This window comes from Canis lupus, chromosome 11, assembly GCF_048164855.1.
Source record: "Canis lupus baileyi chromosome 11, mCanLup2.hap1, whole genome shotgun sequence".
Classification (NCBI taxonomy): domain Eukaryota; kingdom Metazoa; phylum Chordata; class Mammalia; order Carnivora; family Canidae; genus Canis; species Canis lupus.
Genome location: NC_132848.1, coordinates 37,935,567 through 37,947,890, shown reverse-complemented (window position 1 = coordinate 37,947,890; position 12,324 = coordinate 37,935,567). Strand labels below are relative to the sequence as shown.

The following is a 12,324-nucleotide window of genomic DNA, read 5'->3' as shown; positions in this document are numbered from 1 at the left end:
TAATTTGTTGGAATTCAGCCACCTTCTCTCCCTTGAAAGACATCTTGTTAAAAGTTAAGTGCTGGAGCCACTTAACATGTGCAAGATTCTCAGGGCACCTGGGTGGCTCAGTCAGTTGAGCATCTGACTCTTGATTTCACCACAGTTCATGATCTCAGGGCTCCTCAGGGAGGAATCAGCTTGAGATTCTCCCCCTCTCTCTGCCCCTCCTCTTTCTTTCATGCAAATAAATAAATAAATCTTTAAAAAAAAAAGCAAGATTTTCAAAAAGTATGATGAAATCAAGAAATACCCAAGGGAGCATGTACTCAGAATTTTCATGGTTTAGGACAGTTTGTTTCTTGCCAGGCAGTGCCAAACTTTATAGCACAAATGATGTTTTGGGTCAAATGAATGGTAAATGAGCTGCAGAAAAGCCTCCAGCTTCTTTCTCTGCCTCTTCAGTCTTGAAAATGTAAGAGGGAGGGGCTTCTGGGTGGCTCAGCAGTTGAGGTTGAGCATCTGCCTTTGGCTCAGGTCCTGGGATTGAGTCCTGCATTCGGCTCTCCACAGGGACCCTGCTTCTCCCTCTTCCTGTGTCTCTGCCTCTGTGTCTCCCATGAATAAATAAATAAAATCTTTAAAAAAAAATGTAAGAGGAAATGCAAAAGTTACTAAAGAACCAAAATATGAATCATGGCCTGAGTGTCTGAAACTGCTTCTACAGAGCTAAACGTGATCCCTGGGGTTATGGCCTCTGGGCTCTGTAATAATGACTCAGGCTGTCAACCTTTACATGGAAACATTAAGTAAAAGGGAAGGTAAATGTTCATCTGTGTTTATATAAGCGGTGTACCTAGAGGCAATCTGTACCTGCATCCTAAGCCTACAAATCGATTTCTGGATGAGAAAACACTGGCATTACTTTTTTGAGCCATTATAATATTGAGCACTGATTATATTTATGCTCAGGGTAATAAACTATACCACGTGATTTCCTTCCGTATCCCTTCCCCCTCTGTCCCTGAAAGTATTCGTGCATCCCGTATGACTTAAATGTTTATCATGACAGCCGTATAAAATTTGGGTTTGCCCTTTTAAAATATTAGTGGTTCTGTCTCTTCACTTTTGGCAGCATCTTAACTCATAGCAATTGATTTGGTGTTTGTTTTTCATTTATCCTTTAACACAGAATTATTTCCCTTATTTTAGATAAAACTGTTTCTTGAAATAAACATGTAGTCATTTGTCTCTACTAGTCTGGAATGTTGCTATCTGTGGAAATATAGAAATTACTGCCACTTTTAATAGAGGCAGATCATTGACTTTTGATGCAACCATCACAGATACGATCATTCGAGGGCTAGACAGCTCTTTTGTTGTTGTTTGTTTTGTTTTGTTTTTTTGTTGTTGTTGTTTTAGACAGCTTTTACTTATATTCAGGCCATACTGAATTACTTTATGTGAACCATTCTCAGCATGTCGTCATATGATTTGCTTTCCTATATTCCAGGCTGTTTGAGAACTCAATTATTCTGCTCTATTTTCCCAGCTTATAATTTGACCTGGTACCAAGTTAGTTTTGATGATATTTTGCTTCCTTATTTATGCCGTGAAAAGGGATTGTTCTGTTTTACATGTTGCAATGTTTTGTTTTGTTTTTTTCTCATTAAACTTTTGTTTTAATGGGTCTCAAAATTCTGTGACAGATTTTTGGTCAAGTTGTTTCCATTAAAAAGTACTGATTTTAAAAACTAATAACTTAAAACTGCCACACATGCACCAAAAAAAAAAAAAAAAAATGGTCTACAAAACATTCTCCTTTCCTTCTGAAGGTTTTACGATGCATTGTTATCATTAACCAGTCTTTTACTATTAAACTTAAATGGCCAATTGACACAAACAGTTCTGAGACTGTTCTTCCACCACTGATTAAGACTGGGGTGGCAGGTATTGGGGATTATATTCATTTAACCTTCTGAGCTTTCTGGGCAGACTTGGTGACTTGACCAGCTCCAGCTGCCTTCTTGTCCACTGCTTTGATGACACCCACAGCAACGGTCTGTCTCACGTCACGAACAGCAAAACGGCCCAGAGGAGGATAGTCAGAGAAACTCTCAACACACATAGGTTTGCCAGGAACCATATCAACAATGGCAGCATCCCCAGATTTCAAGAACTTGGGACATCTTCCAGCTTTTTTCCAGAACGACGATCTGTCTTCTTCAGCTCAGCAAACTTGCAAGTAATATCTGTGTGACAATCCAGCACAGGTGCATATCCAGCACTGATTTGGCCTGGATGGTTCAGGATAATCACCTGAGCCGTGAGGCCAGCTGCTTTCATTGGTGGTCATTTTTGCTGTCACCAGCCATGTTGCCACGATGAACATTTTTGACAGATACGTTCTTGACATTGAAGCCCACATTGTCCCCAGGAAGAGCCTCACTCAAAGCTTCATGGTGCATTTCAACAGACTTTACTTCAGTTGTAGCATTGACTGGAGCAAGGTGACCACCATGCCAGGCTTAAGAACACCAGTCTCCACTCAACCCACTGGGACAGTACCAATACCACCAATTTTGTAGACGTCCTGGAGAGGCAGACGCAAGGGCTTATCAGTTGGACCAGTTGGTGGCAGAATGCAATCCAGAGCTTCAAGCAGTGGCTCCACTGGCATTCCCATCTTTACGGGTGACTTTCCATCCCTTGAACCAAGGCATGTTAGCACTTGGCTCCAGCACGTCACCATTCCATGTCACCATTCCAGCATGTCATACATTCCAGCATGTATTCCATTCCAATAGCACAAATGCTATTGTGTTGGGGTTGTAGCCAATTTTCTTAATGTAGGTGCTGACTTCCTTAATGATTTCCTTGTATCTCTTCTGCCTGTAGGGTGGTTCAGTGGACTCCATTTTGTTAACACCAACAATTACTTGTTTTACACCCAGTGTGTAAGCCAGAAGGGCATGCTCACGGGGCTGCCCATTCTTGGAGATACCTGCTTCAAATTCACCAACACCAGCAGCAACAATCAGGACAGCACAGTCAGCCTAAGATGTGCCTGTAATCATGTTTTTGATAAAGTCTCTGTGTCCTGGGGCATCAATGATGGTCACATAACACTTGCTGGTCTCAAATTTCCACAGGGAGATATCAATGGTGATATCACGTTCACGTTCAGCTTTCAGTTCATCCAAGACCCAGGCATACTTGAAGGAGCCTTTTCCCACCTCAGCAGCCTCCTCAAATTTTTCGATAGTTCTTTTGTTGATCCCACCACATTTGTAGATCAGATGGCCAGTAACAGTAGACTTGCTTGAATCCATGTGTCCAATGACGATGATGTTGACGTGAGTCTTTTCCTTTCCCATTTTGGTTTAGGTTTAGCCGTGGTTTTCACGACACCTGTGTTCTGGTGGCAGACCGTTGCGAAAAAGCACTTGTTGCTATGTTTGTTAAGGTTTGGATAGGCATGGTCTTCCAAGTACACGTTTGCTGTCCTAAACTGAAACCTTTGGAATCAGTTCTGTTTGTAAAAGGATTAGAGCAGGAGTCTCCATGCCCTACCACCAGGAAGGTTTAAGTTTCACTTAATATCATTAAGTAATTAAATATTAAAAGACAAAACGCACACACATGTGTGCACGTACACATGTGTAAACCTCAATTATATTAAAGTAACTGAAATAGTGTCTGCGAGCTCCATGGTATTGTTTCTCTCCCCAAGCCTTTTTCTTGATTTCTCTCTTGTACATTGTTCTTCAGAAATAGTATTTCTGGAAGGTTTGTGGTTGGATGGAAACTAGATAATGTCTCTAGTCTCTTTGTGGCAGATAGAGGCCATGCTGGAGGAGGAGGAGGGAGCAGTGAGCAGTGTCCTCAAGGAGTCCTGCAAGAATGGGGGGTGGAGGGCAGGCTGAACAAAGACAGCTCTTGTGAAGTTGGTCCATCACTAGCCTGTTTAGGGCTGCAGACAGCTGCTACCAGGATGTCTGTAAAGGGAAGGGAAAGAAGGACCTCGGGGCTGGGCTGCTGCCATGTTTCCTGCAGCACTCACAGTTCAGTGACTCCTGCCTGTTTCTTGTGACCACCATTCGGTTCAGCTTCTGTATATATGGGGCCTGAAAGTGAGGCAGATGAGGAGACGACAGAAGAGATAGTAATAAGTAATAGTAATAGTAATAATGTGTCATCTCTTAGCACATTCTATGACGGAAGTTGTTTAGAATATTATGTCACATTTTAGATTCTGCCTGAACCTTCAGAAACTGTGGAAGCCCAGAAACGTGGTGTAGGCCTGGGGGCCTCGCAGGGCTGGCATTTCAGGCCATCCGGGACCTGTGCTTTCTGGCTGTGGCCACAGGTGGGCTCCTTGACCACAAGGTGACATGGATTCCTTTACTGTGATCTTTTGTTTCTTGAGGACCAAAACGGAGGTGTGTCCCCTTGTTTTTGTCTCTTTCCTGTGTTAATACCTAGTGTGAAAATACGGTAAGAACCCAAATTGGTCCCCAAACAAGTCCCTTGTACTAGAGAGTGCTTATGGGAAGGGATGCATGTTCTCTACTGGGCAGGTGAGGAGAGTAGAGAACTCTTGCCTCTTGCTTGCCCCGAGTTAAGTAGGGAGTCTATTTGTTGGCATGGAGAAACAAAGTAAAGTCAGATGGTTTGAACTCTCATCTAACTGGTCATTTTATTATGCTGGGCTTTTTTATGTTATAATCCACTCCTCCTGTCCCTTTCTAGTTTCATATGCAGGCACGTTGTTTTAAGTGAGACAAATGCCTCATATTGGATAAAGGATCCTACAAGGTCTAATAACAGTCAGTTAAGAGTCCTGACTTTGGCCGCGGATCAGCCGAGGTTCAGTCAGGATCCAATTAGAAGAGAAAAACCACACGGTAATTTGAAGGAGCAAGGTTTAATAAAAACATAAAAAGAGTTAATTCCAACAGAGGTTTGCAGTAGTAAGGGATTGGCTAGTAAGAAATAAAAAGAATGCTAAGAGTACAGGAATAGTAGCTATAAGCAGAAGCTACCACTCCAGGGCTAAAGAGAGCTAGCGAGGAGGAGCCCTCCTCCCCACCCAAGACTCATTCATTGCTCATGGGAGTAGCAGAGAAATTGCTATGATGCCACACCAGTGAAACATGCTGGAAATCTGAATTTGTGGGAGACCCTCCATACAGGATGCCACAAGATGCTCCATTCCAGAACTGCTGAGAATGGGGGAGGTGGGCAGGGTGGTTGGAGAGGCCAGGTAGGGGGGCGGTCAGAGTGCTGTGGGCTGCCACTCACTGCAGGAGACAGAGGTGTCCTGCTGCAGAACCACTAGGCACTTCCACCAGACAAGCTGCTTGCCAACTGGCTGCTTTTGGCTGTCATACCTACACAACCTGGATGCTGAAGAAGCTGTGTGTGCTGCTGGAGGCTGTAATGGAGAAGGCTCTGCTCCCAGGAGCTTGCCAAGGGAGCATGCAAGGAACGGCATGCAAAAACCTTTTCCTCCGGTTGGTCTCTCTAGCGCCCTCTGCTGAAAGGCCCCAGGACCAGAGGCAAGCGGCGGAAAAAGACCACTTTCCCATCATCAGCATACCAAAAATATTCCAATAATCTTCCATCAGGAAATGAGGGGTCTGTTTATAGTCATAATGATCATACTCTTATATATTACTGCTGGACTCATGAATGTGTCTCTTTGAAAAGAGCTAAAGGATCAGAACCAAGAGCTTCCTACCTAAACTGGTAAACCACTTTAAAAAACCCAGACTTCATTCTGTGCCAGAGAATGGTGAGCTCAATGGGGAGAGAGAAGAGCTGAGGACAGGATCCAGAAGAAGAAGAGGTATATGCAGAAGACACCTGGGAGAACTGAAGCTCTAGCTGAGTACCAGATAGACTTACAATGACACCATCAGATGCTCAGGCCTCCTGTGACCTTATATCATCTCCACATCTTTTGATCACATTAATAGTAATTCTTATGGTATTTAAAACAATTCCTTGTCTCTCTGTATGCACTTCACAAAATTTGAAGTTAATGAAAGAAAAGAAGCCTTTTTAAAGGTTGCAAAAAAATATTTTTCAGTTCTTCTACTTAATCCTGTCCAATATTTTCAAATATTGTTTAATGCAATAAAATATATGTAAAATATGTTCTATGTTAAAAAGAAAACAACTGAAAATGAAAGATATATAGATTTAAGTTTGAAAGGATTGTTTTCATTTGACTTGAGTACAGTGGGTTTTTTCTGTCCTTCCATACTGAAACTCTCATTTTCTTTTATCTTATTGAGGAAAGCAGACCTTATGTTAAGCTTATTCACAAAATAAGAACTCCTGTTGGCTTCTTCTCCCAACTTAGCTGAAGGTCAGTGTTCAGTGAGGTATCCTTGGCTGAGTCAGAACTAAAATAAGAATGTCATTTAGAGCCAGAAAGTTTGGTGATGATGGCCACCCCAACCATATAAGGAACCCGTGGATTCACTGAAGGATTTCCCTGGTAAGCCAGTCAACACTCTTAGCTAAAAATACTGTTCTATATTTGAAATACCAGGCTTTCCCAAATTCATCTATTTTGGTCAGGACACAAGGTGTCTTTTTAAAAAGATGTTTAGTGGTGAGAATATGTGTTAGTGGGTCACAGTATGAATAACAGGGAGAAATAATTTGGATAATGGAGGAACCGCTACAGAGACATTTTCCAGTGAAGATGTTTGAAAAATCAGAGAAAAATTTCCCAGCCTATGAAAGAGAATTTTAAGAATGTTTTTTCAGTTGACCAAACACTCCACTTATTTGAACAACATGAGCATCTAGTGATAGAAAGTTTGTTTAGAAAGCATATAGATTTCAGACTGCAGTGATGACAGTTAAGAAAGTTACCTTTACTGACAAAAGAACTATGCTGAATTACATACTAAAGCTACACTGAGGGACGCCTGGGTGGCTCAGTGGTTGAGTGTCTGCCTTTGGCTCAGGTCATGGTCCCAGAATCAAGTCCTACATCAGGCTCCCCACAGGGAGCCTGCTTCTCCCCTCTGCCTATGTCTCTACCTCTCTCTGTGTGTCTCTCATGAATAAATACATAAAATCTTTAAGAATCAATCAATTTACACTGAGTTGTCTTGAATTTCTGGGGAGGGTGGCAGCTTATGAGCACCTCCCCAATTCTGTTTAGCAACTTTTCACAAAAGGGTCAGTTTGGGGCAGCCCTGGTGGCTCAGCGGTTTAGCACCGTCTTCAGCCCAGGGCATGATCCTGGAGTTCCGGGATTGAGTCCTACATCGGACCCCCTGCATGGAGCCTGCTTCTCCCTCTGCCTGTGTCTCTGCCTCTCTCTGTCTTTCTTTCTCTCTCTCTCTCTCTCTCTCTCTGTCTCTCATGAATAAATAAATGAAATCTTAAAAAAAAAAAAAAGTCAGTTTAATTGCTTAAGAGGGTGCTTGATGTAAAGACTCCAGAAGTTTTCACACTAAAGGGCTCATGGTGTTCTTGAGAGAAGTGCCTTTGCAATACAGAACACAACTGAACAGGATACTCAGTGAGCCCTATAGATGCTAAACAGATTAGTACAGGCTGAAATGCTCAAAGGGGGCTTCTTAGAGAAGACCTTGAATAGAAATAGAAATAGAAATAGAAGAGGACTGGGCAAGTTTCAGAGAGGCAGAGAGTTCAGGGGAAAAGGAGTCAGTAGTATTCATTTAAAGAACTTTATATCTTTTTATGTCCAGTACTAGGAATAAAGATAATTCTAAACAATCACCTTGCAACAATCCTGCCTTTGTTTACAATCATGTGTGTGTATGTGTATTTTATAAGGAGTAGAGATTAACATGTTGCATTGCTCATCACTAGATTGCAGGATTATGAGTGAGTCTTCACTACCTTTTATAAATGTTCTATAACAAGCTGTGTTGCTTTGGGGTTGCTGGGGGTAGAGAAATTCAACTTGCCAAACGACAGAGTGCAACCCAGTAATCCCATCCCAGAATGCTCATACTTCCATACCCATACAGCTTCTAGAAACTGAGGCTGCCCCGTTGTTCATGTCCTTTGTTGGTTTTCTGTTATTATTGATTTTGCCTTGTTGCCACACATCCTGCTACTTTCCTGATCTAGTTTTGTGCCTTTCCTTCTATTGTGGATTGCATTGCAGGATGAGAATGTCACTGTTGCAGAGAAAGGGTGGCTAGTTGTAGGCAGGAAATCTACGCTCTTGTGCTTGTACCAGAGAGAGAAAGGTGCCACAAGTCTTGAACTCTGTTGATTTCTCTCTGCACATGGTTCAGAACATCTCTTAATAAAGTAGACCTGTTTGTTTCAGAGTGGAACAGGAGAACATCGTAAGCTTTATTTCAGTCTTGTTCCTGCACTTTTCCTAGGCTCCACGTCCTTTTTACACTGAAGTATGGGTATGGGTTTATTTTGGAGTAATGTTGGAAAACTTCTAGAGATTGTCTAGATTGAGATACTTCCCAAGAATTAGGCCACTAAGTAGGTTGTCAGTACTTTTTAAATTTGTTAAAATTGAGAAACTGAACTATATAATTTTCAGTAATTTATGCCTGTTGTGGGCAGAGTATTTCTGAGCTGCGGAGCACTCTCAGGATCTGTCTTGTGTCACAGGACCTTCATGGCACTGGGCGAACATGTGGCAGCTCTCGGCCTGATGGCTCCTGACTGGGGATTCTTCTCCTGTAGGCATCAAGAATAAAACCAGGACAGTTTTAGACATCAGATAAAAAATTTGCACCTCACCAGCTTTCACTAGAAACATTATATTTTAATTATTGACTTTAGGACTGAAGGTATGCCTAAAGTTTACTTCTTGAAAACCCATCAACCTGAGATTGAGTTGTGTTTCACTCATTTTCCTTATGAGGGATATGAACCCGCTTCTTCCACTAGCACAAGGTTTGGGGTGCTATAAATCTGTCTCCAATATCAAAGAGTCTCTAACTTTTAGGTGAGTTTCATTTAAGAAGGTGTTACAATCAGATACAAATAACCTTCTCGAGTCACTGCCTCTGGGTCACTGTTGGTCTGGTCTAAGTATTTGGGAAGAGTGGGAGGCCCTGGGGAAGGGGTTACTGGTAAATAGGGAGGTCCTTTAAGTCTGTTCTTTCCTCTTTGTGAGGCAGTGATGTTTTTCACTTATTCTCTTCAGTTATTTCTAACGTACAGTAACAAAGCCAGAGGTTCTTACCTGCTTTGATTGTGATCCATAAGCAGTGCCTGTGCGGGGAGGTAACAAATGCGCCTGTCTTTGAAGTTAGTTTAAGATGTGCATCTTATTTCTTTCTCACTCTCTCATCTGTGTTGTAATACTTTTTTTTTTTTTTTTTTTTGCTTGTGCAATCCAGAATTAGGAAACGATCCTAACAGACAGGGCAAAATGGCATGTGAATTGCAACTCCATATCCTCTCTGGCCAACTAACTGAACTTTGTCTCTTTCCTCACTGTCGTTGAAAGAAAACACAGTGCATTTGTCCTAGTCCCTGGGAAATGAGAAAGAACTTTCCAGCTCCATTATCTTTACTTGCATGTCATGACTGTTGTGTTTTTAATAATAGGAAGAAAATAAGATTAAATTTTCCATTTGAGTAGAATAGAGAATCATAGTGAATTTTCATAGTGAATAATTCATTTTGCCATATATTAATTTAACCCGGCTGTCTCAACAATTGAACAATTGAATACTCCAGTATCCATGGAAGACTTTGATTGAAATTGAAGAAGCTACATTCTAATAGTTGTTATTGCCAAGGGCTTGGCTTAGCCATCCATGTATGCCTGTCTGTGGAATGGCATTAAACATGTAATAGCACTGCCTTTTTTTCTGTATTAGAGTCCTGTGTTTTAGAAGCAATTGGTCAAAATGTTCAGCTTGGATTTTAAGAACCACATAGATGAACTATTTAGTAGTGATGCACATAGTTCAGTTGTTGCTATTAGAGAGAATTTTAATTTTAAAATACCAGTTATTAAAAAGTTGATTATTACTTTTGGCCAACCATGCTCATGATTATATCCATGCTTTAATTATTTGAGCTCCTGCAAATAGCTACAATATTTTTGTGTGATATCTCTAAGTAGGTTATTTGTTTCTGGCTACGGGTACATCGGGTAGAATTTGTTTTGGCTGAAATCATAGAGTTAGCTAGACTGGTAGAATCTGAAGCCCAGCAGCATTCTTTACAGGACACTAGAGCTGCCAGCCTAACAGCAGATATGCCTCCTGCCCTCCTTCAAGGACTATTTTGATGCCACTGTAGTGAGAGTAGTATTTTCCATCAGAAATGTTCAGATAAGTATTCTTCTCATGGTTGCAACATAGTCTAAAAGGATTGTTTACATTTCTTAACAGCGACATTATTAAGTGTCAAAAGTGGTTTGAAAGTAGGAAAATGCCTGGATATAGAACTTAAGCCATGGTGTTTGTTTGGCCCAAAATGACCCCCATGTCCTCCTGGGAAAATAACCACACGTTTCTTCTAGCTCTTTCCTGTGGTAACTGGATAAGAAGTGATTGACCAGCCGACTCCCCTATGCAGTCTTTGTGAATAGCACCACCTGACCTTGCAGTGGCCACATGGTCCTTACTCAGATATCCTTACTCAGGTACTAGGACACACAGAGAGCCCTCTGCACTCAGCACTTGGCACTAAAGCAGAGATCTGCACCTTTATATGCTTGAATGATGGGAAAACCATATATATCCATATATTGTTTCCCTGAGTACTTTGTGTACTCAGAAACAGGCTGTGGCTTGTTTATTCATTCAGCAGGCACTTCTCAGGTACCCCTTAGCCCTGTTGCATTGTGAGCTCATTAAAAGTTCCATGTGTTCAGATGTGATATAAAATAATGCAAATAAGCAAACAGTGGCATAATGAGAGCAGTTACTTTTTTTTTTCTTTTGTTTTTTTAAGTAGGCTCCACACCCAACCCAATGTGAAGCCCACTATGGGGCTTGAATTCATAGCGCTGAGATCAAGAGTTGGACAATTAACCGACTGAGCCACCCAGGGGCCCCTAATATGAGCAGTTACTTTTTTAAGACACTATAGACCGTAATGGAAAAGTTTTTAAAGGACCGGGCAGCCTGTTGCCACTAGCTTCTGAATACAGAGCTCATTCACAATTGCAGGGGCTAAGCCTTCCTGGTTGGCCTTGACCCTTACTATGTGAGTTCCTTTGTTGTTTCAGCATAAGTAGCATGTGTAAAGTTCAGGGAATTTCTCTGCAGAAGTCAGTTGGCCAGGGTCTTTTGTTCCTGGGGAGGAGTTCTTAGGAAGGAGATTTAGGATAGATGATCGGGCTCTGTCCTGCCCCATCTTTTCTTTCTTTAGAGCTTCAATTTCCCCTCTCCCTCTCAGCTGCCATTAGGATATTTCTTGGTAATAAAAGGAAAGGAAAGGAAAGGAGAGGAGAGGAGAGGAGAGGAGAGGGGAGGGGAGGGGAGGGGAGGGGAGGGGAGGGGAGGAAAGAAGGAAAGAAGGAAAGAAGGAAAGAAGGAAAGAATGAGATCTGGCAAAACTGTAAACAAAGAGACAGCCACAAATCAGCCTTAACATCCATATAGTCACACTGATTGATTAAATAGTTTAAAAATATTAACATCGTGTATGATACCTTCAATCAAAAACTCTTTTTTTAAAGATTTTATTTATTCTTGAGAGACAGAGGCAGAGAGAGAGAGAGAGAGAGAGAGAGAGGTGCGGAGACACAAGCAAGCTTCATGCAGGGACCCCATGTGGGACTGGATCTCAGGTCTCCAGGATCACACCCTGAGCTGAGGGTGATGCTAAACCAGTGAGCCACCCGGGCTGCCCCAAAACTGACTCTTATTGAGGTAACTTCTATTGAAGTCTATTTGGACTTACTATGTGCCAAGCACACACTCAGTAACATGGTCCCAGCTGGAAGTAGAGGAAAGCAGAAACAATGGAGGGTCTCCTACCTGCTTCACCTTAACATAGCATTTCTTAAATAGCATAATCCCCTGGAAACTGTTTGAACTGAAAGAAAGGGAAGTCTCCAGGACCTCCTTCAGCATTCTGCCCTTTGCTTGGTATCTCCAAGTAGTGTCACATCAGTGTGGGCTGAGTATTTGGATCTAATGATGTTTCTGGCAGGAGAATGAACATGATTTGCAATCACTGTAACTAGTATGGATTAAAAACTATAAGAATAGGGGCACCTGGGGAGCTCAGTAGTTGAGCCTCTGGCTTCGGCTCCAGTTGTAATCCTGAGATCCTGGGATTGAGTCACACAGCAGGCCCCTGGAGAGCCTGCTTCTCCCTCTGCCTGTGTCACTGCCTCTGTATGTTTCT

The 12,324-nt window shown here is 42.0% G+C and overlaps 1 protein-coding gene across 9 annotated transcripts in view; it reads left to right on the top strand.

Annotated features, from left to right (window-relative positions):
• LIMS1 (LIM zinc finger domain containing 1) overlaps positions 1 to 12,324 on the top strand; it is a 146,464-nt gene that overhangs the window by 102,119 nt on the left and 32,021 nt on the right. Inside the window, exon 1 of one of the 9 annotated variants that reach the window (XM_072844346.1) lies at positions 4,238 to 4,348. The exons of 7 other annotated variants lie outside the window; for them this stretch is intronic. The gene's annotated coding sequence lies outside the window, so the exon portion shown is untranslated. Of the gene's footprint in view, positions 1 to 4,237; positions 4,422 to 12,324 lie in introns of those variants that run through there. One more of the 9 variants, XM_072844344.1, reaches the window with a different exon arrangement.